The sequence below is a fragment of the Lolium perenne genome, unplaced genomic scaffold (genome assembly GCF_019359855.2).
Source record: "Lolium perenne isolate Kyuss_39 unplaced genomic scaffold, Kyuss_2.0 unplaced63, whole genome shotgun sequence".
NCBI lineage: Eukaryota > Viridiplantae > Streptophyta > Magnoliopsida > Poales > Poaceae > Lolium > Lolium perenne.
The window spans coordinates 91264-116127 of NW_027249021.1; the positions used below are offsets into that span (position 1 = coordinate 91264).

The following is a 24864-nucleotide window of genomic DNA, read 5'->3' on the forward strand; positions in this document are numbered from 1 at the left end:
TGTCGGATGCGATCATACCAGCACTAAAGCACCGGATCCCATCAGAACTCCGAAGTTAAGCGTGCTTGGGCGAGAGTAGTACTAGGATGGGTGACCTCCTGGGAAGTCCTCGTGTTGCATCCCTCCTTTTTTGCGTCACGCGGCGACATTCATGGTGAAGTTAGGATGATATTTTTTGCGGGCACTCGTGCTCGGCTATTGGTGATGGGAAACGGTGGTGCGGATGAAAAAGAGGATGGACATGGTACAAAATAGAGCAGACAAAGAGCGGGAGGAGCAAGCATAAGGGAAAATGAGTGCATAACATGCTCGGATGCGATCATACCAAAGCACTAAAGCACCGGATCCCATCTGAACTCCGAAGTTAAGCGTGCTTGGGCGAGAGTAGTACTAGGATGGGTGACCTCTGGGAAGTCCTCGTGTTGCATCCCTCCTTTTTGCGTCACGCGGCGACATTAAGGGTGAAGTTAGGACGATATTTTTTGCGGGCACTCGTGCTCGGCTATTGGTGATGGGAAACGGTGGTGCGGATGAAAAAGAGGATGGACATGGTACAAAATAGAGCGGACAAAGAGCGGGAACAGCAAGCATAAGGGAAAATGAGTGCATAACATGTCGGATGCGATCATACCGGCCACTAAAGCACCGATCCCATCGTAACTCCGGTTAAGCGTGCTTGGCGAGAGTAGTACTAGGATGGGTGACCTCTGGGAAGTCCTCGTGTTGCATCCCTCCTTTTGCGTCACGCGGCGACATTCATGGTGAAGTTAGGACGATATTTTTTGCGGGCACTCGTGCTCGGCTATTGGTGATGGGAAACGGTGGTGCGAGATGAAAAAGAGGATGGACATGGTACAAAATAGAGCGGACAAAGAGCGGGAGGAGCAAGCATAAGGGAAAATGAGTGCATAACATGTCGGATGCGATCATACCAAAGCACTAAAGCACCGGATCCCATCGAACTCCGAAGTTAAGCGTGCTTGGGCGAGAGTAGTACTAGGATGGGTGACCTCTGGGAAGTCCTCGTGTTGCATCCCTCCTTTTGCGTCACGCGGCGACATTCATGGTGAAGTTAGGACGATATTTTTGCGGGCACTCGTGCTCGGCTATTGGTGATGGGAAACGGTGGTGCGGATGAAAAAGAGGATGGACATGGTACAAAATAGAAGCGAGACAAAGAGCGGGAGGAGCAAGCATAAGGGAAAATGAGTGCATAACATGTCGGATGCGATCATACCGGCACTAAAGCACCGGATCCCATCGAACTCACGAAGTTAAGCGTGCTTGGGCGAGAGTAGTACTAGGATGGGTGACCTCTGGGAAGTCCTCGTGTTGCATCCCTCCTTTTGCGTCACGCGGCGACATTCATGGTGAAGTTAGGGACGATATTTTTTTGCGGGCACTCGTGCTCGGCTATTGGTGATGGGAAATGGTGGTGCGGATGAAAAAGAGGATGGACATGGTACAAAATAGAGCAGACAAAGAGCGGGAGGAGCAAGCATAAGGGAAAATGAGTGCATAACATGTCGGATGCGATCATACCAGCACTAAAGCACCGGATCCCATCGTAACTCCGAAGTTAAGCGTGCTTGGGCGAGAGTAGTACTAGGATGGGTGACCTCTGAGGAAGTCCTCGTGTTGCATCCCTCCTTTTTGCGTCACGCGGCGACATTCATGGTGAAGTTAGGACGATATTTTTTGCGGGCAGTCGTGCTCGGCTATTGGTGATGGGAAACGGTGGTGCGGATGAAAAAGAGGATGGACATGGTACAAAATAGAAGCAGACAAAGAGCGGGAGGAGCAAGCATAAGGGAAAATGAGTGCATAACATGTCGGATGCGATCATACCAAAGCACTAAAGCACCGGATCCCATCGAACTCCGAAGTTAAGCGTGCTTGGGCGAGTAGTACTAGGATGGGTGACCTCTGAGAAGTCCTCGTGTTGCATCCCTCCTTTTTGCGTCACGCGGCGACATTCATGGTGAAGTTAGGACGATATTTTTTTGCGGGCACTCGTGCTCGGCTATTGGTGATGGGAAACGGTGGTGCGGATGACAAAGAGGATGGACATGGTACAAAATAGAGCAGACAAAGAGCGGGAGGAGCAAGCATAAGGGAAAATGAGTGCATTACGTGTCGGATGCGATCATACCAAAGACTAAAGCACCGGATCCCATCGTAACTCGAAGTTAAGCGTGCTTGGGCGAGAGTAGTACTAGGATGGGTGACCTCACAGGAAGTCCTCGTGTTGCATCCCTCCTTTTTTGCGTCACGCGGCGACATTCATGGTGAAGTTAGGACGATATTTTTTTGCGGGCACTCGTGCTCGGCTATTGGTGATGGGAAACGGTGGTGCAGATGAAAAAGAGGATGGACATGGTACAAAATAGAGCAGACAAAAAGCGGGAGGAGCAAGCATAAGGGAAAATGAGTGCATAACATGTCGGATGCGATCATACCAGCACTAAAGCACCGGATCCCATCAGAACTCCGAAGTTAAGCGTGCTTGGGCGAGAGTAGTACTAGGATGGGTGACCTCCTGGGAAGTCCTCGTGTTGCATCCCTCCATTTTTGCGTCACGCGGCGACATTCATGGTGAAGTTAGGACGATATTTTTTTGCGGGCACTCGTGCTCGGCTATTGGTGATGGGAAACGGTGGTGCAGATGAAAAAGAGGATGGACATGGTACAAAATAGAGCAGACAAAGAGCGGGAAAAGCAAGCATAAGGGAAAATGAGTGCATAACATGTTGGATGCGATCATACCAGCACTAAAGCACCGGATCCCATCAGAACTCCGAAGTTAAGCGTGCTTGGGCGAGTAGTACTAGGATGGGTGACCTCCTGGAAGTCCTCGTGTTGCATCCCTCCTTTTTTGCGTCACGCGAACGGCGACATTCATGGTGAAGTTAGGACGATATTTTTTGCGGGCACTCGTGCTCGGCTATTGGTGATGGGAAACGGTGGTGCGGATGAAAAAGAGGATGGACATGGTACAAAATAGAGCAGACAAAGAGCGGGAGGAGCAAGCATAAGGGAAAATGAGTGCATAACATGTCGGATGCGATCATACCAGCACTAAAGCACCGGATCCCATCAGAACTCCGAAGTTAAGCGTGCTTGGGCGAGAGTAGTACTAGGATGGGTGACCTCCTGGGAAGTCCTCGTGTTGCATCCCTCCTTTTTGCGTCACGCGGCGACATTCATGGTGAAGTTAGGACGATATTTTTTGCGGGCACTCGTGCTCGGCTATTGGTGATGGGAAACGGTGGTGCGAGATGAAAAAGAGGATGGACATGGTACAAAATAGAAGCAGATAAAGAGCGGGAAAAGCAAGCATAAGGGAAAATGAGTGCATAACATGTTGGATGCGATCATACCAGCACTAAAGCACCGATCCCATCGAACTCCGAAGTTAAGCGTGGTTGGGCGAGTAGTACTAGGATGGGTGACCTCCTGGGAAGTCCTCGTGTTGCATCCCTCCTTTTTTGCGTCACGCGGCGACATTCATGGTGAAGTTAGGACGATATTTTTTTGCGGGCACTCGTGCTCGGCTATTGGTGATGGGAAACGGTGGTGCGGATGAAAAAGAGGATGGACATGGTACAAAATAGAGCAGACAAAGAGCGGGAGGAGCAAGCATAAGGGAAAATGAGTGCATAACATGTCGGATGCGATCATACCAAAGACTAAAGCACCGGATCCCATCGTAACTCCGAAGTTAAGCGTGCTTGGGCGAGAGTAGTACTAGGATGGGTGACCTCCTGAGAAGTCCTCGTGTTGCATCCCTCCTTTTGCGTCACGCGGCGACATTCATGGTGAAGTTAGGACGATATTTTTTGCGGGCACTCGTGCTCGGCTATTGGTGATGGGAAACGGTGGTGCGGATGAAAAAGAGGATGGACATGGTACAAAATAGAGCACAAAAGAGCGGGAGGAGCAAGCATAAGAGAAAATGAGTTCATAACATGTCGGATGCGATCATACCGGCACTAAAGCACCGGATCCCATCGAACTCCGGTTAAGCGTGCTTGGGTGAGAGTAGTACTAGGATGGGTGACCTCCTGGGAAGTCCTCGTGTTGCATCCCTCCTCTTTTGCGTCACGCGGCGACATTCATGGTGAAGTTAGGACGATATTTTTTTGCGGGCACTCGTGCTCGGCTATTGGTGATGGGAAACGGTGGTGCGGATGAAAAAGAGGATGGACATGGTACAAAATAGAGCAGACAAAGAGCGGGAGGAGCAAGCATAAGGGAAAATGAGTGCATAACATGTCGGATGCGATCATACCAGCACTAAAGCACCGGATCCCATCAGAACTCTGAAGTTAAGCGTGCTTGGGCGAGAGTAGTACTAGGATGGGTGACCTCCTGGGAAGTCCTCGTGTTGCATCCCTCCTTTTTTGCGTCACGCGGCGACATTCATGGTGAAGTTAGGACGATATTTTTTGCGGGCACTCGTGCTCGGCTATTGGTGATGGGAAACGGTGGTGCGGATGAAAAGAGGATGGACATGGTACAAAATAGAGCAGAACAAAGAGCGGGAGGAGCAAGCATAAGGGAAAATGAGTGCATAACATGTCGGATGCGATCATACCAAAGACTAAAGCACCGGATCCCATCGTAACTCCGAAGTTAAGCGTGCTTGGGCGAGTGTAGTACTAGGATGGGTGACCTCCTGGGAAGTCCTCGTGTTGCATCCCTCCTTTTTGCGTCACGCGGCGACATTCATGGTGAAGTTAGGATGATATTTTTTTGCGGGCACTCGTGCTCGGCTATTGGTGATGGGAAACGGTGGTGCAGATGAAAAAGAGGATGGACATGGTACAAAATAGATCGGACAAGCAGCGGGAGGAGCAAGCATTAGGGACAATGAGTGCATAACATGTCGGATGCGATCATACCGGCACTAAAGCACCGATCCCATCGTAACTCCGAAGTTAAGCGTGCTTGGGCGAGAGTAGTACTAGGATGGGTGACCTCCTGGGAAGTCCTCGTGTTGCATCCCTCCTTTTTTGCGTCACGCGGCGACATTCATGGTGAAGTTAGGACGATATTAGTTAGGACGATATTTTTTTGCGGGCACTCGTGCTCGGCTATTGGTGATGGGAAACGGTGGTGCGGATGAAAAAGAGGATGGACATGGTACAAAATAGAGCAGACAAAGAGCGGGAGGCGCAAGCATAAGGGAAAATGAGTGCATAACATGTCGGATGCGATCATACCAGCACTAAAGCACCGGATCCCATCAGAACTCCGAAGTTAAGCGTGCTTGGGCGAGTAGAGTAGTACTAGGATGGGTGACCTCCTGGAAGTCCTCGTGTTGCATCCCTCCTTTTTTGCGTCACGCGGCGACATTCATGGTGAAGTTAGGACGATATTTTTTTGCGGGCACTCGTGCTCGGCTATTGGTGATGGGAAACGGTGGTGCGGATGAAAAAGAGGATGGACATGGTACAAAATAGAGCAGACAAAGAGCGGGAGGAGCAAGCATAAGGAAAATGAGTGCATAACATGTCGGATGCGATCATACCGGCCACTAAAGCAATCGGATCCCATCGAACTCGAAGTTAAGCGTGCTTGGGCGAGAGTAGTACTAGGATGGGTGACCTCCGGGGACGTCCTCGAGTTGCATCCCTCCTATGTTGCGTCACGCGGCGACATTCATGGTGAAGTTAGGACGATAATTTTTTGCGGGCACTCGTGCTCGGCTATTGGTGATGGGAAACGGTGGTGCGGATGAAAAGTGGATGGACATGGTACAACATAGAGCAGACAAAGAGCGGGAGGAGCAAGCATAAGAGAAAATGAGTGCATAACATGTCGGATGCGATCATACCAGCACTAAAGCACGGGATCCCATCAGAACTCCGAAGTTAAGCGTGCTTGGGCGAGAGTAGTACTAGGATGGGTGACCTCCTGGGAAGTCCTCGTGTTGCATCCCTCCTTTTTTGCGTCAAGCGGCAACATTCATGGTGAAGTTAGGACCATATTTTTTTCGGGCACTCGTGCTCGGCTATTGGTGATGGGAAACGGTGGTGCGGATGAAAAAGAGGATGGACATGGTACAAAATAGAGCAGACAAAGAGCGGGAGGAGCAAGCATAAGGGAAAATGAGTGCATAACATGTCGGATGCGATCATACCAAAGACTAAAGCACCGGATCCCATCGAACTCCCGAAGTTATGCGTGCTTGGGCGAGAGTAGTACTAGGATGGGTGACCTCCTGGGAAGTCCTCGTGTTGCATCCCTCCTTTTGTGAGTCACGCTGCTACATGCATGGTGTGTTGTTGACGAGATTTTTTTTCGGGCACTCGTGCTCGGCTATTGGTGATGGGAAACGGTGGTGCGGATGAAAAAGAGGATGGACATGGTACAAAATAGAGCGGACAAAAGAGCGGGAGGAGCAAGCATAAGGGAAAATGAGTGCATAACATGTCGGATGCGATCATACCGGCACTAAAGCACCGGATCCCATCGAACTCCGAAGTTAAGCGTGCTTGGGCGAGAGTAGTACTAGGATGGGTGACCTCCTGGGAAGTCCTCGTGTTGCATCCCTCCTTTTTTGCGTCACGCGGCGACATTCATGGTGAAGTTAGGACGATATTTTTTTGCGGGCACTCGTGCTCGGCTATTGGTGATGGGAAACGGTGGTGCGGATGAAAAAGAGGATGGACAAGGTAAAAAATAGAGCAGACAAAGATCGTGAATAGCAAGCATAAGGGAAAATGAGTGCTTAACATGTAGGATGAGATCATACCAGCACTAAAGCACCGGATCCCATCGAACTCCGGTTAAGCGTGCTTGGGCGAGAGTAGTACTAGGATGGGTGACCTCACGGGAAGTCCTCGTGTTGCATCCCTCCCTCCTTTTTGCGTCACGCGGCGACATTCATGGTGAAGTTAGGACGATATTTTTGCGGGCACTCGTGCTCGGCTATTGGTGATGGGAAACGGTGGTGCGAGATGAAAAAGAGGATGGACATGGTACAAAATAGAGCGGACAAAGAGCGGGAGGAGCAAGCATAAGGGAAAATGAGTGCATAACATGTCGGATGCGATCATACCAAAGCACTAAAGCAACCGGATCCCATCATAACTCCGAAGTTAAGCGTGCTTGGGCGAGAGTAGTACTAGGATGGGTGACCTCCTGGGAAGTCCTCGTGTTGCATCCCTCCTTTTTTGCGTCACGCGGCGACATTCATGGTGAAGTTAGGACGATATTTTTTTGCGGGCACTCGTGCTCGGCTATTGGTGATGGGAAACGGTGGTGCGGATGAAAAAAAAGGATGGACATGGTACAAAATAGAGCAGACAAAGAGCTGGAGGAGCAAGCATAAGGGAAAATGAGTGCATAACATGTCGGATGCGATCATACCAGCACTAAAGCACCGGATCCCATCAGAACTCCGAAGTTAAGCGTGCTTGGGCGAGAGTAGTACTAGGATGGGTGACCTCCTGGGAAGTTCTCGTGTTGCATCCCTCCTTTTAGCGTCACGCCGCGACATTCATGGTGAAGTTAGGACGATATTTTTTGCGGGCACTGCGTGCTCGGCTATTGGTGATGGGAAACGGTGGTGCGGATGAAAAAGAGGATGGACATGGTACAAAATAGAAGCAGACAAAGAGCGGGAGGAGCAAGCATAAGGGAAAATGAGTGCATAACATGTCGGATGCGATCATACCAAAGCACTAAAGCACCGGATCCCATCGGAACTCGAAGTTAAGCGTGCTTGGGCGAGAGTAGTACTAGGATGGGTGACCTCCAGGAAGTCCTCGTGTTGCATCCCTCTTTTTTGCGTCACGCGGCGACATTCATGGTGAAGTTAGATGATATTTTTTGCGGCACTCGTGCTCGGCTATTGGTGATGGGAAACGGTGGTGCGGATGAAAAAGAGGATGGACATGGTACAAAATAGAGCGGACAAAGAGCGGGAAAAGCAAGCATAAGGGAAAATGAGTGCATAACATGTCGGATGCGATCATACCAAAGCACTAAAGCACTCGATCCCATCGAACTCGGAAGTTAAGCGTGCTTGGGCGAGAGTAGTACTAGGATGGGTGACCTCCTGAGAAGTCCTCGTGTTGCATCCCTCCTTTTTTGCGTCACGCGGCGACATTCATGGTGAAGTTAGGACGATTTTTTTTTGCGGGCACTCGTGCTCGGCTATTGGTGATGGGAAACGGTGGTGCAAAGATGAAAAAGAGGATGGACATGGTACAAAATAGAAGCGAGACAAAGAGCGGGAGGAGCAAGCATAAGGGAAAATGAGTGCATAACATGTCGGATGCGATCATACGCTCAGACTAAAGCACCGGATCCCATCGAACTCCGGTTAAGCGTGCTTGGGCGTAGAGTAGTACTAGGATGGGTGACCTCTGGAAGTCCTCGTGTTGCATCCTCCTTTTTGCGTCACGCGGCGACATTCATGGTGAAGTTAGACGATATTTTTTTGCGCACTCGTGCTCGGCTATTGGTGATGGGAAACGGTGGTGCGGATGAAAAAGAGGATGGACATGGTACAAAATAGAGCAGACATAAAGAGCGGAGGAGCAAGCATAAGAGAAAATGAGTGCATAACATGTCGGATGCGATCATACCAAAGACTAAAGCACCGGATCCCATCGAACTCTGGTTAAGCGTGCTTGGGCGAGAGTAGTACTAGGATGGGTGACCTCCTGGGAAGTCCTCGTGGTTGCATCCCTCCTTTTTGCGCCACGCGCGACATTCATGGTGAAGTTAGGACGATATTTTTTTACGGGCACTCGTGCTCGGCTATTGGTGATGGGAAACGGTGGTGCGGATGAAAAAGTGGATGGACATGGTACAAAATAGAGCAGACAAAGAGCGGGAGGAGCAAGCATAAGGGAAAATGAGTGCATAACATGTCGGATGCGATCATACCAAAGCACTAAAGCACCGGATCCCATCGAACTCCGAAGTTAAGCGTGCTTGGGCGAGAGTAGTACTAGGATGGGTGACCTCGGGGAAGTCCTCGTGTTGCATCCCTCCTTTTTTGCGCCACGCGACATTCATGGTGAAGTTAGGACGATATTTTTTGCGGGCACTCGCGCTCGGCTATTGGTGATGGGAAACGGGGGTGCGGATGAAGAAGAGGATGGACATGGTACAAAATAGAGCAGACAAAAAGCGGGAGGAGCAAGCATAAGGGAAAATGAGTGCATCAGCACCGGATCCCATCAGAACTCAGAAGTTAAGCGTGCTTGGGCGAGAGTAGTACTAGGATGGGTGACCTCTTGGGAAGTCCTCGTGTTGCATCCCTCCTTTTTTTGCGTCACGCGGCGACATTCATGGTGAAGTTAGGACGATATTTTTTTGCGGGCACTCGTGCTCGGCTATTGGTGATGGGAAACGGTGGTGCGGATGAAAAAGAGGATGGACATGGTACAAAATAGAGCAGACAAAGAGCGGGAGGAGCAAGCATAAGAGAAAATGAGTGCATAACATGTCGGATGCGATCATACCAACACTAAAAGCAGGATCCCATCGTAACTCCGAAGTTAAGCGTGCTTGGGCGAGTAGTACTAGGATGGGTGACCTCCTGGGAAGTCCTCGTGTTGCATCCCTCCTTTTTTGCGTCACGCGGCGACATTCATGGTGAAGTTAGGACGATATTTTTTTGCGGGCACTCGTGCTCGGCTATTGGTGATGGGAAACGGTGGTGCGGATGAAAAAGAGGATGGACATGGTACAAAATAGAGCAGATAAAGAGCGGAGGAGCAAGCATAAGGGAAAATGAGTGCATAACATGTCGGATGCGATCATACCAGCACTAAAGCACCGGATCCCATCGTAACTCCGAAGTTAAGCGTGCTTGGGCGAGTAGTACTAGGATGGGTGACCTCTTGGGAAGTCCTGGTTTTGCATATCTCCTTTTGTGCGTCACGCGGCGACATTCATGGTGAAGTTATGACGATATTTTTTTGCGGGCACTCGTGCTCGGCTATTGGTGATGGGAAACGGTGGTGCAGATGAAAAAGAGGATGGACATGGTACAAAATAGAGCAGACAAAGAGCGGGATGAGCAAGCATAAGGGAAAATGAGTGCATAACATGTCGGATGCGATCATACCAGCACTAAAGCACCGGATCCCATCAGAACTCCGAAGTTAAGCGTGCTTGGGCGAGAGTAGTACTAGGATGGGTGACCTCCTGGGAAGTCCTCGTGTTGCATCCCTCCTTTTTTGCGTCACGCGGCGACATTCATGGTGAAGTTAGGACGATATTTTTTTGCGGGCACTCGTGCTCGGCTATTGGTGATGGGAAACGGTGGTGCGGATGAAAAATGTAACATCCCAAAATGTACCATTTTGGAATGTTAAATAAAATAAATATTTTATTGAATGAGTGCTTTGATGTGTGTTGAATGTTCGAAGAAATTAAAACTTTTTGAGGGCTAATTAAATGTTCTCTAAACCTTGTTCAAATCAGTGAACAAATGGTGAGGAATATTTTTGTTGCAATTGGATTTTATTTGACTGCATTTGATTTATTGGATGTTCTTAAAATTTCCAAATACTCGGGAGAGGGAATGACGTGACTTTCCCAAAGATTTGCAAATAAAATGACTTCATAAAATTTCAGCTGGGTTGGAAACAAGTTTTCCTAGCCCTATATATTTATTTTGATTTTATAAAAAAGTTCTGGATTCTTTTTGAAAAAAGATATAGTGTTAAAAGCCCTATTCATCTGTGCAATTGGATAATCTATACCTAATAATAAAAGCAAAAGGGTTTCTCCCTCGGTCGTTCGTCCAATTCAAAACTGCCCAAAAATTGGTACAAACTACCCACCACTGCCACCCGTAAGTTAAAATCCTTACATCTTCCCTCGGCACGTTCGCTAGGGATCTATTCGTGTTGGAGTCCAATCCATATCGTAGAGTACATCGTCTGAACGTATCCCCGTTTGCATAGGTGCTGTTTAGGGAAACGACTCCACGTCCTGAACCTATTATATATCGGCCACGATGCGATCGATCCCCACGAAAACTTCTCATTGCCCTCCAACAAAGAGACGTCTCCGCACCACGCACGTCGTCCTGATCCGTGTTTGAGGGCACTCGGCCGCGGTAGCGACACGCCGTTTGAGCATGCAGAGCAGCGGCGCACGGGAAAACGGCAATCATGATGTCATCGTCTGCTTCTCCTCTCCGTTCGCCCGTGGCCACCACAGCAAACTGTGATGCATCTTTCTTGCTATTGTCCGTTTCGTCCGTCCAGTTGTTCGTCGTCTAAAGCTTCGTATCGTACGTCAGCTACACTTTGTACGATTCAAGAGAGATGGTAGCTGAGTTTAGCTCGAACAAGATCGAGCGTACATATACGCTCCAAATCAGACGGTAGCAGAGTCCGGCTTCAATCCAATCTAGTTTGTTCACTTAGCTGCGCCCCACGCGTGACCAATCAAACAGCCGTCCGGCGGCTCACTACGACTACTTCCTTGAAGCTGGACGTAGGTCTGCTTGAGGAGCCACGCGGCCAGCGGCTCACCATGGCCTGCGACAAGCTACGAGGACGAGGTGAGTTTGGAGCAGGATGACGTCGGGCTGCTCACGGAGGCCGCCGCCGGCTCGCCATGTTCAGCGAAAGCCAATAACCAACGCGTGATTGATAATCCCCACGATCGCCCGTGGATCTTAACGCGGTCGAGAGAGTACACTCTGTCGTTCACTTTATTGGCGACAACGTAATCGGTGTTTGAATTGACTTGGTGGCCGCGTCTGCCATGCCGCTCGGCAGCTGATCTAGCGCAGCCTCGGCTAAGCACTACTTCATCATCCCTGTCGATCGGCCGTCGTGATTTTCCGCTGCTATTCTGTAACTCCCGTGGAGCCGCGTTCTGCGTTGGAGTTCGCCAGCCTCATGCCGGCGCGGGTGGCCCTCATGGAGCGTGACCTGGACGATTGAACCTGCCCCAAGTCCAGCCGTGAGAGTTCCACGGAGGCAGACATCCAGGTCACGTTCACAGACGTTAAAGTTGGAGCTCAGCTCTTTGCTGATCGCAGTGTAGGGCGCGGAGATAAGTGTGGTGCTTCACTAAATCTTTCTGAGGCATCAAGTTCTGTGCATATTCAAATTAATTTGGCTTGCCCCCTATTATTTTATGACTACCGTGGCTCCTCCGCTCCTGTAATATAATACTGCGTGGTGAAATAGATGGGGTTGCCCCCACTTTTCCTCTAAGACCAGATTTCGCTAGCTAGGCGATTCTTCAAAACTGAAAAAAGTTGCCTCACTGCTTGTGACTTCCTACAAATTCTGATTTCAAATGTTCATTGACGGAAAGCAGCCAAAAGGAAACTTCTAATTGTTTGAATTTTAATTTCAAATACACATATCATGTCTTTGAATTATTTGGAGGTACAAAAGCCAAAAAATGGAATTTTTCATATGGTTTTTGATCCAATGCCAGACCATTACACACAATAGTACCAATTTTTCAATATAACTTTCTCCAAAACTCAAACCAAGTAAAGGTTGAGCTGCGTCAGTTTTTTGATTGCCATGCTCGGACACCTTTCCTATCTATACCACAACATAGCCACATACTCCTCACCTCGTTGTCTGCATCGTTTTGTCTCGCCTACGGAGCGACACATTCGTACTGGCTTATTTCCCCTCAGCCAAACATCATTCATACAATTCGTGTGTGGAGCCCCTTCTCGTGACGATTAGCGATGTCTGAAGCAGGTTGATATCGGTCGGCGATAATTTTCCCCATGGGGCTTTCATATGACCATAATTGAGGCCATAATTACTGCAATGAGTGACCATGGACTCGCTCGACGGCTCCTAATCATATAAGGAGGACAAGGTTGCTGCCCGCCAAAGCCTCGCTATGTGTGGGAGTTTTGACTTGTATGGAGGGTTCTATGAGTTCGACTTTATTTTGACGGAGAAGCTATGACATGTTAGAAGCTTTTCTTATATTTTTCAAGTAAACATATTTTGTTCATCCGCAGCAACGTGCGGGCATTGTCCTAGTAAAAGAAAAAAGGAAAAACATGATGTGCCAGATTACGTGAAAGACCAAACGGCCAAACTGGCCAATCCTTTTAATCTGTGCCTACATATACACCAATCTGGCCTCATGCATGGCAAGTACGACCCAGCTGAGTTTACCTCGCACCGGCGCTCTGTCTATATTTCCTTTCCTTTTCTTTCTTCGCCTAAATAGTAGCTGGCCCACATGTCAGCAGGCAGCTCATGGGGTCAGTGCATCATGTTTCATCTTCAACCTCCTGCCCGTCGCCGCGTTTTCCCCGGCGAGAACGTGCGCGCCTCCCGCAGCTCCCCGCGCGTCCAGGTGAGGTGCATCTGGGGGAGGTGAACTTCCACCGCCTTATCCTCAGCGCCCGAGGCCTATCCCTCTCCCTCTGCATCGCTATCTCCCGAGAAACCACCGCGAGTACACCGGTCGCCGCCGCTCAATCCGCCTCGGTCGCTCGTCCCCTCGGCCTATAAAAGGGACCCCCGAGATTCCCCAGACTCCACCACAGTCCCGCCACTCGGCCCCCTCGATTTGAGCTCTAGGGAGTCCAAATTTCGTGACCGAAGTTCACCGCCGTCCGCAACTCCGGCGACGATTCTGACGCCGGTGAAGGTTACATGGGCATCCTTTTTGTTCTAACCGATCCCCCTCATCGTGTAGCACCTTCCTGACCATCTATTTTGTCCCCAGCAGCTCGGGAGCCCTCACACCAACGGGAGCACGCCGGCGCTGTGGATGTCGCTCTCGTCGTTGTCCAACCTCGCCGGAAGTAGCTGACCGTCGCAAGCACTTCGCCCTACAGAGCCGTCCCTCATTGGCACCTTACTCGTCGGACCTCCGCTGCCGCGAAATCGACCACGATCGAGCTCTAGCAGCGAAACACAGGCACCTACCGTGAGCACCCTGCCCTTCATTGGTTTTCATTTTATTTTCAGTTTCAGCCCTTAGATCCAAAGCCAATGGCCTAGATTAGATTACTAAAAACCCGTACGAACAAAATCTGTACCGCCATATCCTATACCATGATACCCAGTTCGTGCGAATCCAAATTTTTGACAGATTTTGGCTCAAACTTCAAATACACATATCTTAGTCAATTTTAATCAAAATGTGAACTCATTTTTTATAGTAGTTTTATAAATCGAAATACCTTCTGTTAACACTTACTAAATCACATTTCAAAGTAATTAACATTGTTTTAGTTTAAACTTAAGTTTGAGGCTATTTTGGCCATATCTACGTACACGTGAACCATTTTCCGGCCACTCCTTTTCCTAAACCCAAATTCACGTTGTACTCGAATTAGTAGCATAGAAACATGGTATCAATTCTATTCTATAAAACATATTTACATTTTGTAATATCTGAAATCTCTTTGGTTCTGGTATTTTGAATTTGGAATTTATTCGATTGTTTTCGCGTATAGACATTACGGAGATTTATCGTGAGAGTATTTCGGAGACAAGAAAGAGTTAATAGTTCATCAAGAAGAGGCAAGTTACATCTACATGTCTATCCCATTTATTTTTGCTATGCTATTTTGATTATAAAAGTAGGAATGCATGCGATAGTTTTATTTTGTTAGCCAAGTATTTTTAGAAATGGCGATGTTTTATAGAGTTATGTCCTATGGTAGAAATAAGCCGTAGGAATCATCACCCACTTTGTAACCTTAGGTAAATGTATGCTAGATTAAGTTCTAGTAAAGTTTTGAACTATATAGTTATGCTTAGTCATGCTAAAATAAAATCCGTTGGGGGGTTCAAATGAAATAGTGATTACAAAATAGAAATGGTTTGTGAAATGTGTTTACCAAATTAAAATGTAAAATTATTTCGTCCTGGGCGGAGTGGTATGATGGGTCATCGCGTGTGGAGCTGTGTGCTCAAATTGGTTGGGTCCGCCGCCCAGGGACCCCTAAAAGAACAAATTCATATTTAGAATTGCTCAGTTGTTTCGTGCAACCACATGTCATATGGGCTCTGGCTTGGTTGATTATCTTGTGGAAACCTACTTAAGGACCGTCATCGGTATGAGACTTTGTGTCTATTTTGGAGCGGGCGTGCCTGGAAATAAGTAGTTAGCCATTTGGGAAAGACCTCGGCATAACCTTCGGGTTGTGCCATGTGGTGAAAGTGTGCAACCCCTGCAGGGTGTCGAACTAATCGATTAGCCGTGCCCACGGTTACGGGCGAAGCTGAGTAACCTTTACCTGAAGATGTCTCTTCTCAACTTTGTCTTTCTAAACATAAATTGAATTTCAAACCCTATGTCCGTGTGTCGTTCATAGGTGGGATTTTGGGGAAAGCCCTGTGTTCGTGTGTCGCTCACGGGTACTTTCATCTAGGCTAGTTGGACTGTGTGACCTCTAGTCATATATTACTTGATAAAATTGTTTATTAAAGATAGGACGAGTTAGAACTTTGGAAATGTTAAAATGTGATTTATTGATGTAAAATATTGTTTTGCGCAAATGTTAAACCCTATAGCCATTTCCTTTGATATCCCTAAGCATGTAGAAATAGGTATATTATTGCATTGGTGTAACTTGCCACACATTCAAAGTGTTGACCACTCTCGTGGCTGCAACGTCTCATGTTGCAGGTTGTTCCGATGACGAGTGAGATACGATGTTAGGGTCACGATGCTCCAGTCGATTGCCTGTGGCACATTTGCTGGATTCGCCGCTTTATTTGTCTTCCGCTGTTCATTTTGGCCTACGGGCATTTATGTAATAAATAACTATGTATCGGATTTGATGCGTTGTAATAATGATATGACTGTGATATTTATCTCGTGAATGTGCGTACTAGCAAATCCTTGGGACTAGTACAGTGGATGCACATAGACTCCGGATCTCTCCAGGTTCGGGTCATCACAGATGGTATCAGAGCCATATCGACTCTAGGTCGTGGCCCTAGGTTTGGAGACCTTAGGAAATATATTTAATAAGTATCTTTAAAAAAAAATCTTTGATACTCTTGTCCATCAATTTCTAAAGTTTACTCATTCTCTTCCCTTTCAAACTTGTTGGCCAAAGTCCCTACCGAGATCTCGCATGGAGTAAATGTTGGTCGTTGGACTCGTTTGCTATGGGATATGATATCTCACCTTCGGATGAAGACTCGACCGGTGTATCAGGGATATCTCTTTACCGAGGCAGGTATGGAGCTGTGGAATGTGGAGGCGCATGTCTACTCGACCTTGGAAGATGTGAAACCATTACGTGTCTTCGAGGCACCTATCCCTCGTGACAACTTCAACGCTGGTGTCGAGGATGCCGCCCGTGAAGCTATTCGTGGGTTGATGGGGCTCTATGAGCCAATGTTTGAGGGGACTCGCTTCGAGTACTTCCCCACGAAATACTCGGATGACAACTTAGTTTACTACTCCCCAACAACAACTGAAGACAACCCGAAGCTTGTCCAACAAGTGGATCTGACTCGAGCCTTTAATGATTCCCTAGAGGACGATGTGTACGAGATACGCCGCACGAGGAAGCAACTTCGTGATGTGCAAGAAGAGTTGGATACTCTCAAGGTAGAGATGGCCCTTAAGAAGCGCAAATTTGGGGATGCTTAATAACACTTCACTAGTTTATGTGATCACGCATCTTCCGCTTAGATGTCCATTTTTTGGCACTCCTAGTCAATAGAAATAAATCTTTAGTATGCGCTTGAGTTGTATTCCATCATTGTCGACATCCATGTTTAATTTTTTTTGAATGTTTGATATATTTATGAATGTGTTATTTTTGAAGTTTTTATAAAAGTTCTTGGGGGTAGTTCTCTTCTTTTCTATCTCGAGTCTATCTCTCCTTAATCTCGTCAAATACCCATCAGATGTCTCGCCTTATATTATTCTCATACCTAACAGATGGTTCGCAACAATGAAGTGTCTCCGGCCATGGAGCAACTCCTCCAAGGTCAAGCTCAATTGATGCAAATTTTCTGACTCAAAGATTCCAACCGTAACAACAATAACAACAACAATCCCCCACCTCCACCACCTCCCATTGATCGCTTGACACGGTTCTTGCGACTCAAGCCTCCCACCTTCTCAAGCTCTGCCGAGCCCATTGATGCTGATGATTGGCTTCGCACTATCTCCAACAAGCTCGACACTGTGCAATGCTTGGAGCCAGAGAAGGTTCTCTATGCAACTCACCATTTGGAGGGGCCATTTGCGGCTTAGTGGGACAACTACAAACTCTCTATCGCCGACATCAACAATGTCACTTGGGATGAGTTCAAGAAAGCCTTCCGTGGCTATCACGTACAACTCGGGCTCATGGCATTGAAGAAGAAGGAGTTTCGTGCGGCTGCGCCAAGGATCGCGCACTGTGGCTGAGTACCTAGATATCTTCAACAAGCTTGCTCGCTACTCTCCTGATGATGTGGCAGATGATGAGGGTAGGCAGGAGAGGTTTCTCGATGGTCTGAATGACGATCTCTCTTTCCAGTTGACCTCCGGTGATTTCAAAACGTGCCAGGCACTTATCAACAAGGCAATCAAGCTGGAGGGAAAACAAAAGGAGATTGAAGGTCGCAAGAGGAAGGCCAATACCCCCGAACTCCGTACAAGGGACCGTTCAAAGGTTGCAAAATCTAGTTCATCACATGACCACAAGGAGGTCGTGGAGGGGCACAAAGGACAAAAGGATGAGCACCCTTTTGCCCCAGGAATCACTTGCTATAAGTGCAAGGAAGTTGGTCACTATGCGAAACAGTGCCCAGACAAAGATCAAGTCGACACCGAGAAATGAAGCCAACTTCTTCTCTACCTATTCTTCTTGAGAGATTCAAATAATAAGGAAAACAAGTGAGAGATGAGTGTTCTTTCTTTCTAGCCATTTCAAATCTCGGGGACGAGATTCTTTTAAGGGGGGTAGATGAAAAAGAGGATGGACATGGTACAAAATAGAGCAGACAAAGAGCGGGAGGAGCAAGCATAAGGGAAAATGAGTGCATAACATGTCGGATGCGATCATACCAGCACTAAAGCACCGGATCCCATCGTAACTCCGAAGTTAAGCGTGCTTGGGCGAGAGTAGTACTAGGATGGGTGACCTCCCTGGGAAGTCCTCGTGTTGCATCCCTCCTTTTTTGCGTCACGCGGCGACATTCATGGTGAAGTTAGGACGATATTTTTTTGCGGGCACTCGTGCTCGGCTATTGGTGATGGGAAACGGTGGTGCGGATGAAAAAGAGGATGGACATGGTACAAAATAGAGCAGACAAAGAGCGGGAGGAGCAAGCATAAGGGAAAATGAGTGCATAACATGTCGGGTGTGATCATACCAGCACTAAAGCACCGGATCCCATCAGAACTCCGAAGTTAAGCGTGCTTGGGCGAGAGTAGTACTAGGATGGGTGACCTCCTGGGAAGTCCTCGTGTTGCATCCCTCCTTTTTTGCGTCACGCGGCGACATTCATGGTGAAGTTAGGACGATATTTTTTTGCGGGCACTCGTGCTCGACTATTGGTGATGGGAAACGGTGGTGCGGATGAAAAAGAGGATGGACATGGTACAAAATAGAGCAGACAAAGAGCGGGAGGAGCAAGCATAAGGGAAAATGAGTGCATAACATGTCGGATGCGATCATACCAAGACTAAAGCACCGGAGCCCATCAGAACTCCGAAGTTAAGCGTGCTTGGGCGAGAGTAGTACTAGGATGGGTGACCTCCTGGGAAGTCCTCGTGTTGCATCCCTCCTTTTTTGCGTCACGCGGCGACATTCATGGTGAAGTTAGGATGATATTTTTTTGCGGGCACTCGTGCTCGGCTATTGGTGATGGGAAACGGTGGTGCGGATGAAAAAGAGGATGGACATGGTATAAAATAGAGCAGACAAAGAGCGGGAGGAGCAAGCATAAGGGAAAATGAGTGCATAACATGTCGGATGCGATCATACCAAAGCACTAAAGCACCTGGATCCCATCGAACTCCGAAGTTAAGCGTGCTTAGGCGAGAGTAGTACTAGGATGGGTGACCTCCTGAAGTCCTCGTGTTGCATCCCTCCTTTTTTTGCGTCACGCGGCGACATTCATGGTGAAGTTAGGGACGATATTTTTTTATGCACTCGTGCTCGGCTATTGGTGATGGGAAACGGTGGTGCGGATGAAAAGAGGATGGACATGGTACAAAATAGAGCGGACAAAGAGCGGGAGGAGCAAGCATAAGGGAAAATGAGTGCATAACATGTCGGATGCGATCATACCGGCCACTAAAGCACCGGATCCCATCGTAACTCGAAGTTAAGCGTGCTTGGGCGAGAGTAGTACTAGGATGGGTGACCTCCTGAGAAGTCCTCGTGTTGCATCCCTCCTTTTTTGCGTCACGCGGCGACATTCATGGTGAAGTTAGGACGATATTTTTTTGCGGGCACTCGTGCTCGGCTATTGGTGATGGGAAACGGTGGTGCGGATGAAAAAGAGGATGGACATGGTACAAAATAGAGCAGACAAAGAGCGGGAGGAGCAAGCATAAGGGAAAATGAGTGCATAACATGCCGGATGCGATCATACCAGCACTAAAGCACCGGATCCCATCAGAACTCCGAAGTTAAGCGTGTTTGGGCGAGAGTAGTACTAGGATGGGTGACCTCCTGGGAAGTCCTCGTGTTGCATCCCTCCTTTTTTGCGTCACGCGGCGACATTCATGGTGAAGTTAGGACGATATTTTTTTGCGGGCACTCGTGCTCGGCTATTGGTGATGGGAAAAGGTGGTGCGGATGAAAAAGAGGATGGACATGGTACAAAAAAAAAGCAGACAAAGAGCGGGAGGAGCAAGCATAAGGGAAAATGAGTGCATAACATGTCGGATGCGATCATACCAAAGACTAAAGCACCGGATCCCATCGAACTCCGGGTTAAGCGTGCTTGGGCGAGAGTAGTACTAGGATGGGTGACCTCCCGGGAAGTCCTCGTGTTGCATCCCTCCTTTTTGCGTCACGCGGCGACATTCATGGTGAAGTTAGGACGATATTTTTGCGGCACTCGTGCTCGGCTATTGGTGATGGGAAACGGTGGTGCGGATGAAAAGGAGGATGGACATGGTACAAAATAGAGCAGACAAAGAGCGGGAGGAGCAAGCATAAGGGAAAATGAGTGCATAACATGTCGGATGCGATCATACCAGCACTAAAGCACCGGATCCCATCGAACTCCGGAAGTTAAGCGTGCTTGGGCGAGAGTAGTACTAGGATGGGTGACCTCCTGGGAAGTCCTCGTGTTGCATCCCTCCTTTTGCGTCACGCGGCGACATTCATGGTGAAGTTAGGACGATATTTTTTGCGGGCACTCGTGCTCGGCTATTGGTGATGGGAAACGGTGGTGCGAGATGAAAAAGAGGATGGACATGGTACAAAATAGAGCGAGACAAAGAGCGGGAGGAGCAAGCATAAGGGAAAATGAGTGCATAACATGACGGATGCGATCATACCAGCACTAAAGCACCGGATCCCATCGAACTCCGAAGTTAGCGTGCTTGGGCGAGAGTAGTACTAGGATGGGTGACCTCTGGGAAGTCCTCGTGTTGCATCCCTCCTTTTTTGCGTCACGCGGCGACATTCATGGTGAAGTTAGGACGATATTTTTTGCGGGCACTCGTGCTCGGCTATTGGTGATGGGAAACGGTGGTGCGGATGAAAAAGAGGATGGACATGGTACAAAATAGAGCAGACAAAGAGCGGGAGGAGCAAGCATAAGGGAAAATGAGTGCATAACAGATCGGATGCGATCATACCAGCACTAAACACCGGATCCCATCGTAACTCCGAAGTTAAGCGTGCTTGGGCGAGAGTAGTACTAGGATGGGTGACCTCTGGGAAGTCCTCGTGTTGCATCCCTCCTTTTTGCGTCACGCGGCGACATTCATGGTGAAGTTAGGACGATATTTTTTTGCGGGCACTCGTGCTCGGCTATTGGTGATGGGAAACGGTGGTGCGGATGAAAAAGAGGATGGACATGGTACAAAATAGAGCGGATAAAGAGCGGGAGGAGCAAGCATAAGGGAAAATGAGTGCATAACATGTCGGATGCGATCATACCAAAGACTAAAGCACCGGATCCCATCGTAACTCCGAAGTTAAGCGTGCTTGGGCGAGAGTAGTACTAGGATGGGTGACCTCCTGGGGAAGTCCTCGTGTTGCATCCCTCCTTTTTTGCGAAAGGCGGCGACATTCATGGTGAAGTTAGGACGATATTTTTTGCGGGCACTCGTGCTCGGCTATTGGTGATGGGAAACGGTGGTGCGGATGAAAAAGAGGATGGACATGGTACAAAATAGAGCAGACAAAGAGCGGGAGGAGCAAGCATAAGGGAAAATGAGTGCATAACATGCCGGATGCGATCATACCAAAGACTAAAGCACCGGATCCCATCGTAACTCCGGGTTAAGCGTGCTTGGGCGAGAGTAGTACTAGGATGGGTGACCTCCTGGGAAGTCCTCGTGTTGCATCCCTCCTTTTGCGTCACGCGGCGACATTCATGGTGAAGTTAGGACGATATTTTTTTGCGGGCACTCGTGCTCGGCTATTGGTGATGGGAAACGGTGGTGCGGATGAAAAAGAGGATGGACATGGTACAAAATAGAGCAGACAAAGAGCGGGAGGAGCAAGCATAAGGGAAAATGAGTGCATAACATGTCGGATGCGATCATACCGACACTAAAGCACCGGATCCCATCAGAACTCCGGGTTAAGCGTGCTTGGGCGAGAGTAGTACTAGGATGGGTGACCTCCTGGGAAGTCCTCGTGTTGCATCCCTCCTTTTTTGCGTCACGCGGCGACATTCATGGTGAAGTTAGGACGATATTTTTTTGCGGCACTCGTGCTCGGCTATTGGTGATGGGAAACGGTGGTGCAGATGAAAAGGAGGATGGACATGGTACAAAATAGAGCAGACAAAGAGCGGGAGGAGCAAGCATAAGGGAAAATGAGTGCATAACATGTCGGATGCGATCATACCAAGACTAAAGCACCGGATCCCATCGTAACTCCGGGTTAAGCGTGCTGGGGCGAGAGTAGTACTAGGATGGGTGACCTCCCGGGAAGTCCTCGTGTTGCATCCCTCCTTTTTTGCGTCACGCGGCGACATTCATGGTGAAGTTAGGACGATATTTTTTTGCGGGCACTCGTGCTCGGCTATTGGTGATGGGAAACGGTGGTGCGGATGAAAAAGAGGATGGACATGGTACAAAATAGAGCGGACAAAAGAGCGGGAGGAGCAAGCATAAGGGAAAATGAGTGCATAACATGTCGGATGCGATCATACCGGCACTAAAGCACGGATCCCATCGTAACTCCGAAGTTAAGCGTGCTTGAGGCGAGAGTAGTACTAGGATGGGTGACCTCCTGGGAAGTCCTCGTGTTGCATCCCTCCTTTTTTGTGTCACGCGGCAACATTCATGGTGAAGTTAGGACGATATTTTTTTGCGGGCACTCGTGCTCGGCTATTGGTGATGGGAAACGGTGGTGCGGATGAAAAAGAGGATGGACATGGTACAAAATAGAGCAGACAAAGAGCGGGAGGAGCAAGCATAAGGGAAAATGAGTGCATAACATATCGGATGCGATCATACCAGCACTAAACACCGGATCCCATCAGAACTCCGAAGTTAAGCGTGCTTGGGCGAGAGTAGTACTAGGATGGGTGACCTCCTGGGAAGTCCTCGTGTTGCATCCCTCCTTTTTTGCGTCACGCGGCGACATTCATGGTGAAGTTAGGACGATATTTTTTTGCGGGCACTCGTGCTCGACTATTGGTGATGGGAAACGGTGGTGCGGATGAAAAAGAGGATGGACATGGTACAAAATAGAGCAGACAAAGAGCGGGAGGAGCAAGCATAAGGGAAAATGAGTGCATAACATGTCGGATGCGATCATACCGAAGACTAAAGCACCGGATCCCATCGTAACTCCGAAGTTAAGCGTGCTTGGGCGAGAGTAGTACTAGGATGGGTGACCTCCTCGAAGTCCTCGTGTTGCATCCCTCCTTTTTTGCGTCACGCGGCGACACACATGGTGACGTTACGACGATATTCCTTTCCGGGCACTCGTGCTCGGCTATTGGTGATGGGAAACGGTGGTGCGAAAGTAAAAGAGCATGGACCAGGTACAAAATAGAGAGCAAAAATAGCGGTAGGAGCAAGCATCAGGGAAAATGAGTGCATACCATGTCGGGTGCGATCAGACCAGCACTATTGCACCGGATCCCATCGAACTCCGAAGTTAAGCGTGCTTGGGCGAGAGTAGTACTAGGATGGGTGACCTCACGGGAAGTCCTCGTGTTGCATCCCTTCTTTTTGCCGTCACGCGGCGACATTCATGGTGAAGTTAGGACGATATTTTTTTGCGGGCACTCGTGTGCTCGGCTATTGGTGATGGGAAACGGTGGTGCGGATGAAAAAGAGGTTGGACATGGTACAAAATAGAGCAGACAAAGAGCGGGAGGAGCAAGCATAAGGGAAAATGAGTGCATAACATGTCGGATGCGATCATACCAAAGACTAAAGCACCGGATCCCATCGTAACTCCGAAGTTAAGCGTGCTTGGGCGAGAGTAGTACTAGGATGGGTGACCTCTGAGGAAGTCCTCGTGTTGCATCCCTCCTTTTTTGCGTCACGCGGCGACATTCATGGTGAAGTTAGGACGATATTTTTTTGCGGGCACTCGTGCTCGGCTATTGGTGATGGGAAACGGTGGTGCGGATGAAAAAGAGGTTGGACATGGTACAAAATAGAAGCGGACAAAGAGCGGGAGGAGCAAGCATAAGGGAAAATGAGTGCATAACATGTTGGATGCGATCATACCAAAGACTAAACACCGGATCCCATCGTAACTCCGGGTTAAGCGTGCTTGGGCGAGAGTAGTACTAGGATGGGTGACCTCCTGGGAAGTCCTCGTGTTGCATCCCTCCTTTTTTGCGTCACGCGGCGACATTCATGGTGAAGTTAGGACGATATTTTTTTGCGGGCACTCGTGCTCGGCTATTGGTGATGGGAAACGGTGGTGCGGATGAAAAAGAGGTTGGACATGGTACAAAATAGAGCAGACAAAGAGCGGGAGGAGCAAGCATAAGGGAAAATGAGTGCATAACATGTCGGATGCGAACATACCAGCACTAAAGCACCGGATCCCATCGTAACTCCGAGAAGTTAAGCGTGCTTGGGCGAGAGTAGTACTAGGATGGGTGACCTCCCGGAAGTCCTCGTGTTGCATCCCTCCTTTTTTGCGTCACGCCGGCGACATTCATGGTGAAGTTATGACGATATATTTTTGCGGGCACTCGTGCTCGCTATTGGTGATGGGAAACGGTGGTGCGAGATGAAAAAGAGGATGGACATGGTACAAAATAGAGCGGAGACAAAGAGCGGGAGGAGCAAGCATAAGGGAAAATGAGTGCATAACATGTCGGATGCGATCATACCGGCACTAAAGCACCGGATCCCATCAACTCCGGGTTAAGCGTGCTTGGGCGAGAGTAGTACTAGGATGGGTGACCTCCTGGGAAGTCCTCGTGTTGCATCCCTTCTTTTTTGCCGTCACGCGGCGACATTCATGGTGAAGTTAGGACGATATTTTTTTGCGGGCACTCGTGCTCGGCTATTGGTGATGGGAAACGGTGGTGCGGATGAAAAAGAGGTTGGACATGGTACAAAATAGAGCAGACAAAGAGCGGGAGGAGCAAGCATAAGGGAAAATGAGTGCATAACATGTCGGATGCGATCATACCAAAGACTAAAGCACCGGATCCCATCGAACTCCGAAGTTAAGCGTGCTTGGGCGAGTAGTACTAGGATGGGTGACCTCCTGGGAAGTCCTCGTGTTGCATCCCTCCTTTTTTGCGT

At 48.7% G+C, this 24864-nt stretch overlaps 44 non-coding genes and 12 pseudogenes across 44 annotated transcripts; all 56 read left to right on the forward strand.

Moving 5' to 3' along the window:
* The first annotated feature begins 4 nt into the window (after window positions 1–4).
* LOC127319322 (5S ribosomal RNA) lies at window positions 5–123 on the forward strand. Its single transcript, XR_007862492.2, has one exon. It is a non-coding gene; the product is annotated as a 5S ribosomal RNA (ribosomal RNA).
* Window positions 124–311: 188 nt separating this feature from the next.
* LOC127319259 (5S ribosomal RNA) lies at window positions 312–431 on the forward strand. Its single transcript, XR_011750425.1, has one exon. It is a non-coding gene; the product is annotated as a 5S ribosomal RNA (ribosomal RNA).
* A 186-nt stretch (window positions 432–617) lies between these two features.
* Window positions 618–732, forward strand: LOC127319236 (5S ribosomal RNA; annotated as a pseudogene).
* Window positions 733–918: 186 nt separating this feature from the next.
* Window positions 919–1037, forward strand: LOC127319263 (5S ribosomal RNA). Its single transcript, XR_007862486.2, has one exon. It is a non-coding gene; the product is annotated as a 5S ribosomal RNA (ribosomal RNA).
* A 186-nt stretch (window positions 1038–1223) lies between these two features.
* Window positions 1224–1341, forward strand: LOC127319254 (5S ribosomal RNA). Its single transcript, XR_007862481.2, has one exon. It is a non-coding gene; the product is annotated as a 5S ribosomal RNA (ribosomal RNA).
* Window positions 1342–1528: 187 nt separating this feature from the next.
* On the forward strand, window positions 1529–1647 carry LOC127319237 (5S ribosomal RNA). Its single transcript, XR_007862464.2, has one exon. It is a non-coding gene; the product is annotated as a 5S ribosomal RNA (ribosomal RNA).
* A 187-nt stretch (window positions 1648–1834) lies between these two features.
* Window positions 1835–1951, forward strand: LOC127319255 (5S ribosomal RNA). The gene has a single exon (XR_007862482.2). It is a non-coding gene; the product is annotated as a 5S ribosomal RNA (ribosomal RNA).
* Window positions 1952–2138: 187 nt separating this feature from the next.
* On the forward strand, window positions 2139–2257 carry LOC127319272 (5S ribosomal RNA; annotated as a pseudogene).
* Window positions 2258–2445: 188 nt separating this feature from the next.
* On the forward strand, window positions 2446–2564 carry LOC127319370 (5S ribosomal RNA). The gene has a single exon (XR_007862499.2). It is a non-coding gene; the product is annotated as a 5S ribosomal RNA (ribosomal RNA).
* A 188-nt stretch (window positions 2565–2752) lies between these two features.
* Window positions 2753–2868, forward strand: LOC127319258 (5S ribosomal RNA). Its single transcript, XR_007862485.2, has one exon. It is a non-coding gene; the product is annotated as a 5S ribosomal RNA (ribosomal RNA).
* Window positions 2869–3059: 191 nt separating this feature from the next.
* On the forward strand, window positions 3060–3178 carry LOC127319328 (5S ribosomal RNA). The gene has a single exon (XR_011750442.1). It is a non-coding gene; the product is annotated as a 5S ribosomal RNA (ribosomal RNA).
* Window positions 3179–3366: 188 nt separating this feature from the next.
* Window positions 3367–3481, forward strand: LOC127319498 (5S ribosomal RNA). Its single transcript, XR_007862532.2, has one exon. It is a non-coding gene; the product is annotated as a 5S ribosomal RNA (ribosomal RNA).
* Window positions 3482–3669: 188 nt separating this feature from the next.
* Window positions 3670–3789, forward strand: LOC127319472 (5S ribosomal RNA). The gene has a single exon (XR_007862510.2). It is a non-coding gene; the product is annotated as a 5S ribosomal RNA (ribosomal RNA).
* Window positions 3790–3973: 184 nt separating this feature from the next.
* Window positions 3974–4089, forward strand: LOC127319429 (5S ribosomal RNA). Its single transcript, XR_007862504.2, has one exon. It is a non-coding gene; the product is annotated as a 5S ribosomal RNA (ribosomal RNA).
* A 188-nt stretch (window positions 4090–4277) lies between these two features.
* On the forward strand, window positions 4278–4396 carry LOC127319334 (5S ribosomal RNA). Its single transcript, XR_007862493.2, has one exon. It is a non-coding gene; the product is annotated as a 5S ribosomal RNA (ribosomal RNA).
* A 187-nt stretch (window positions 4397–4583) lies between these two features.
* On the forward strand, window positions 4584–4703 carry LOC127319389 (5S ribosomal RNA). The gene has a single exon (XR_011750464.1). It is a non-coding gene; the product is annotated as a 5S ribosomal RNA (ribosomal RNA).
* Window positions 4704–4890: 187 nt separating this feature from the next.
* Window positions 4891–5008, forward strand: LOC127319420 (5S ribosomal RNA). The gene has a single exon (XR_011750441.1). It is a non-coding gene; the product is annotated as a 5S ribosomal RNA (ribosomal RNA).
* A 203-nt stretch (window positions 5009–5211) lies between these two features.
* Window positions 5212–5332, forward strand: LOC127319426 (5S ribosomal RNA). Its single transcript, XR_011750430.1, has one exon. It is a non-coding gene; the product is annotated as a 5S ribosomal RNA (ribosomal RNA).
* Window positions 5333–5519: 187 nt separating this feature from the next.
* Window positions 5520–5638, forward strand: LOC139834800 (5S ribosomal RNA; annotated as a pseudogene).
* Window positions 5639–5825: 187 nt separating this feature from the next.
* LOC139834807 (5S ribosomal RNA) lies at window positions 5826–5944 on the forward strand. The gene has a single exon (XR_011750513.1). It is a non-coding gene; the product is annotated as a 5S ribosomal RNA (ribosomal RNA).
* A 187-nt stretch (window positions 5945–6131) lies between these two features.
* Window positions 6132–6251, forward strand: LOC127319446 (5S ribosomal RNA). Its single transcript, XR_011750508.1, has one exon. It is a non-coding gene; the product is annotated as a 5S ribosomal RNA (ribosomal RNA).
* A 189-nt stretch (window positions 6252–6440) lies between these two features.
* Window positions 6441–6558, forward strand: LOC139834854 (5S ribosomal RNA). The gene has a single exon (XR_011750523.1). It is a non-coding gene; the product is annotated as a 5S ribosomal RNA (ribosomal RNA).
* Window positions 6559–6746: 188 nt separating this feature from the next.
* Window positions 6747–6862, forward strand: LOC139834746 (5S ribosomal RNA). The gene has a single exon (XR_011750470.1). It is a non-coding gene; the product is annotated as a 5S ribosomal RNA (ribosomal RNA).
* A 190-nt stretch (window positions 6863–7052) lies between these two features.
* On the forward strand, window positions 7053–7174 carry LOC127319440 (5S ribosomal RNA). The gene has a single exon (XR_011750440.1). It is a non-coding gene; the product is annotated as a 5S ribosomal RNA (ribosomal RNA).
* A 189-nt stretch (window positions 7175–7363) lies between these two features.
* Window positions 7364–7482, forward strand: LOC127319444 (5S ribosomal RNA). Its single transcript, XR_011750419.1, has one exon. It is a non-coding gene; the product is annotated as a 5S ribosomal RNA (ribosomal RNA).
* A 188-nt stretch (window positions 7483–7670) lies between these two features.
* Window positions 7671–7789, forward strand: LOC139834756 (5S ribosomal RNA). The gene has a single exon (XR_011750487.1). It is a non-coding gene; the product is annotated as a 5S ribosomal RNA (ribosomal RNA).
* Window positions 7790–7973: 184 nt separating this feature from the next.
* Window positions 7974–8093, forward strand: LOC127319458 (5S ribosomal RNA). Its single transcript, XR_011750434.1, has one exon. It is a non-coding gene; the product is annotated as a 5S ribosomal RNA (ribosomal RNA).
* A 493-nt stretch (window positions 8094–8586) lies between these two features.
* On the forward strand, window positions 8587–8704 carry LOC139834777 (5S ribosomal RNA; annotated as a pseudogene).
* A 186-nt stretch (window positions 8705–8890) lies between these two features.
* Window positions 8891–9009, forward strand: LOC127319374 (5S ribosomal RNA). The gene has a single exon (XR_011750447.1). It is a non-coding gene; the product is annotated as a 5S ribosomal RNA (ribosomal RNA).
* A 156-nt stretch (window positions 9010–9165) lies between these two features.
* LOC127319385 (5S ribosomal RNA) lies at window positions 9166–9282 on the forward strand (annotated as a pseudogene).
* A 189-nt stretch (window positions 9283–9471) lies between these two features.
* On the forward strand, window positions 9472–9587 carry LOC127319479 (5S ribosomal RNA; annotated as a pseudogene).
* Window positions 9588–9774: 187 nt separating this feature from the next.
* Window positions 9775–9891, forward strand: LOC127319487 (5S ribosomal RNA). Its single transcript, XR_007862521.2, has one exon. It is a non-coding gene; the product is annotated as a 5S ribosomal RNA (ribosomal RNA).
* A 188-nt stretch (window positions 9892–10079) lies between these two features.
* Window positions 10080–10198, forward strand: LOC127319233 (5S ribosomal RNA). Its single transcript, XR_007862459.1, has one exon. It is a non-coding gene; the product is annotated as a 5S ribosomal RNA (ribosomal RNA).
* Window positions 10199–17992: 7794 nt separating this feature from the next.
* On the forward strand, window positions 17993–18112 carry LOC127319923 (5S ribosomal RNA). The gene has a single exon (XR_007862805.2). It is a non-coding gene; the product is annotated as a 5S ribosomal RNA (ribosomal RNA).
* Window positions 18113–18300: 188 nt separating this feature from the next.
* On the forward strand, window positions 18301–18419 carry LOC127320174 (5S ribosomal RNA). The gene has a single exon (XR_007863049.2). It is a non-coding gene; the product is annotated as a 5S ribosomal RNA (ribosomal RNA).
* A 188-nt stretch (window positions 18420–18607) lies between these two features.
* Window positions 18608–18726, forward strand: LOC127319956 (5S ribosomal RNA). Its single transcript, XR_007862835.2, has one exon. It is a non-coding gene; the product is annotated as a 5S ribosomal RNA (ribosomal RNA).
* Window positions 18727–18914: 188 nt separating this feature from the next.
* On the forward strand, window positions 18915–19033 carry LOC127320154 (5S ribosomal RNA; annotated as a pseudogene).
* Window positions 19034–19220: 187 nt separating this feature from the next.
* LOC127320159 (5S ribosomal RNA) lies at window positions 19221–19339 on the forward strand. The gene has a single exon (XR_007863034.2). It is a non-coding gene; the product is annotated as a 5S ribosomal RNA (ribosomal RNA).
* Window positions 19340–19527: 188 nt separating this feature from the next.
* On the forward strand, window positions 19528–19646 carry LOC127319859 (5S ribosomal RNA). Its single transcript, XR_007862741.2, has one exon. It is a non-coding gene; the product is annotated as a 5S ribosomal RNA (ribosomal RNA).
* A 189-nt stretch (window positions 19647–19835) lies between these two features.
* LOC127320137 (5S ribosomal RNA) lies at window positions 19836–19953 on the forward strand (annotated as a pseudogene).
* Window positions 19954–20137: 184 nt separating this feature from the next.
* On the forward strand, window positions 20138–20256 carry LOC127319336 (5S ribosomal RNA). Its single transcript, XR_011750423.1, has one exon. It is a non-coding gene; the product is annotated as a 5S ribosomal RNA (ribosomal RNA).
* Window positions 20257–20443: 187 nt separating this feature from the next.
* On the forward strand, window positions 20444–20559 carry LOC127319433 (5S ribosomal RNA). Its single transcript, XR_011750452.1, has one exon. It is a non-coding gene; the product is annotated as a 5S ribosomal RNA (ribosomal RNA).
* Window positions 20560–20746: 187 nt separating this feature from the next.
* Window positions 20747–20863, forward strand: LOC127319430 (5S ribosomal RNA). Its single transcript, XR_011750450.1, has one exon. It is a non-coding gene; the product is annotated as a 5S ribosomal RNA (ribosomal RNA).
* A 187-nt stretch (window positions 20864–21050) lies between these two features.
* Window positions 21051–21171, forward strand: LOC127319361 (5S ribosomal RNA). Its single transcript, XR_011750496.1, has one exon. It is a non-coding gene; the product is annotated as a 5S ribosomal RNA (ribosomal RNA).
* Window positions 21172–21358: 187 nt separating this feature from the next.
* On the forward strand, window positions 21359–21477 carry LOC127319422 (5S ribosomal RNA; annotated as a pseudogene).
* Window positions 21478–21663: 186 nt separating this feature from the next.
* Window positions 21664–21781, forward strand: LOC127319379 (5S ribosomal RNA). The gene has a single exon (XR_011750435.1). It is a non-coding gene; the product is annotated as a 5S ribosomal RNA (ribosomal RNA).
* Window positions 21782–21968: 187 nt separating this feature from the next.
* Window positions 21969–22086, forward strand: LOC127319419 (5S ribosomal RNA; annotated as a pseudogene).
* A 189-nt stretch (window positions 22087–22275) lies between these two features.
* On the forward strand, window positions 22276–22394 carry LOC127319383 (5S ribosomal RNA). Its single transcript, XR_011750465.1, has one exon. It is a non-coding gene; the product is annotated as a 5S ribosomal RNA (ribosomal RNA).
* Window positions 22395–22582: 188 nt separating this feature from the next.
* LOC127319235 (5S ribosomal RNA) lies at window positions 22583–22700 on the forward strand. Its single transcript, XR_007862462.2, has one exon. It is a non-coding gene; the product is annotated as a 5S ribosomal RNA (ribosomal RNA).
* Window positions 22701–22888: 188 nt separating this feature from the next.
* On the forward strand, window positions 22889–23007 carry LOC127319403 (5S ribosomal RNA; annotated as a pseudogene).
* Window positions 23008–23195: 188 nt separating this feature from the next.
* On the forward strand, window positions 23196–23313 carry LOC127319468 (5S ribosomal RNA). Its single transcript, XR_011750433.1, has one exon. It is a non-coding gene; the product is annotated as a 5S ribosomal RNA (ribosomal RNA).
* A 190-nt stretch (window positions 23314–23503) lies between these two features.
* LOC127319359 (5S ribosomal RNA) lies at window positions 23504–23623 on the forward strand. Its single transcript, XR_011750499.1, has one exon. It is a non-coding gene; the product is annotated as a 5S ribosomal RNA (ribosomal RNA).
* Window positions 23624–23812: 189 nt separating this feature from the next.
* LOC127319362 (5S ribosomal RNA) lies at window positions 23813–23930 on the forward strand (annotated as a pseudogene).
* Window positions 23931–24118: 188 nt separating this feature from the next.
* LOC127319448 (5S ribosomal RNA) lies at window positions 24119–24238 on the forward strand. Its single transcript, XR_011750483.1, has one exon. It is a non-coding gene; the product is annotated as a 5S ribosomal RNA (ribosomal RNA).
* A 191-nt stretch (window positions 24239–24429) lies between these two features.
* LOC127319341 (5S ribosomal RNA) lies at window positions 24430–24545 on the forward strand. Its single transcript, XR_011750471.1, has one exon. It is a non-coding gene; the product is annotated as a 5S ribosomal RNA (ribosomal RNA).
* Window positions 24546–24734: 189 nt separating this feature from the next.
* On the forward strand, window positions 24735–24851 carry LOC127319485 (5S ribosomal RNA). Its single transcript, XR_007862519.2, has one exon. It is a non-coding gene; the product is annotated as a 5S ribosomal RNA (ribosomal RNA).
* Window positions 24852–24864: the final 13 nt, after the last annotated feature.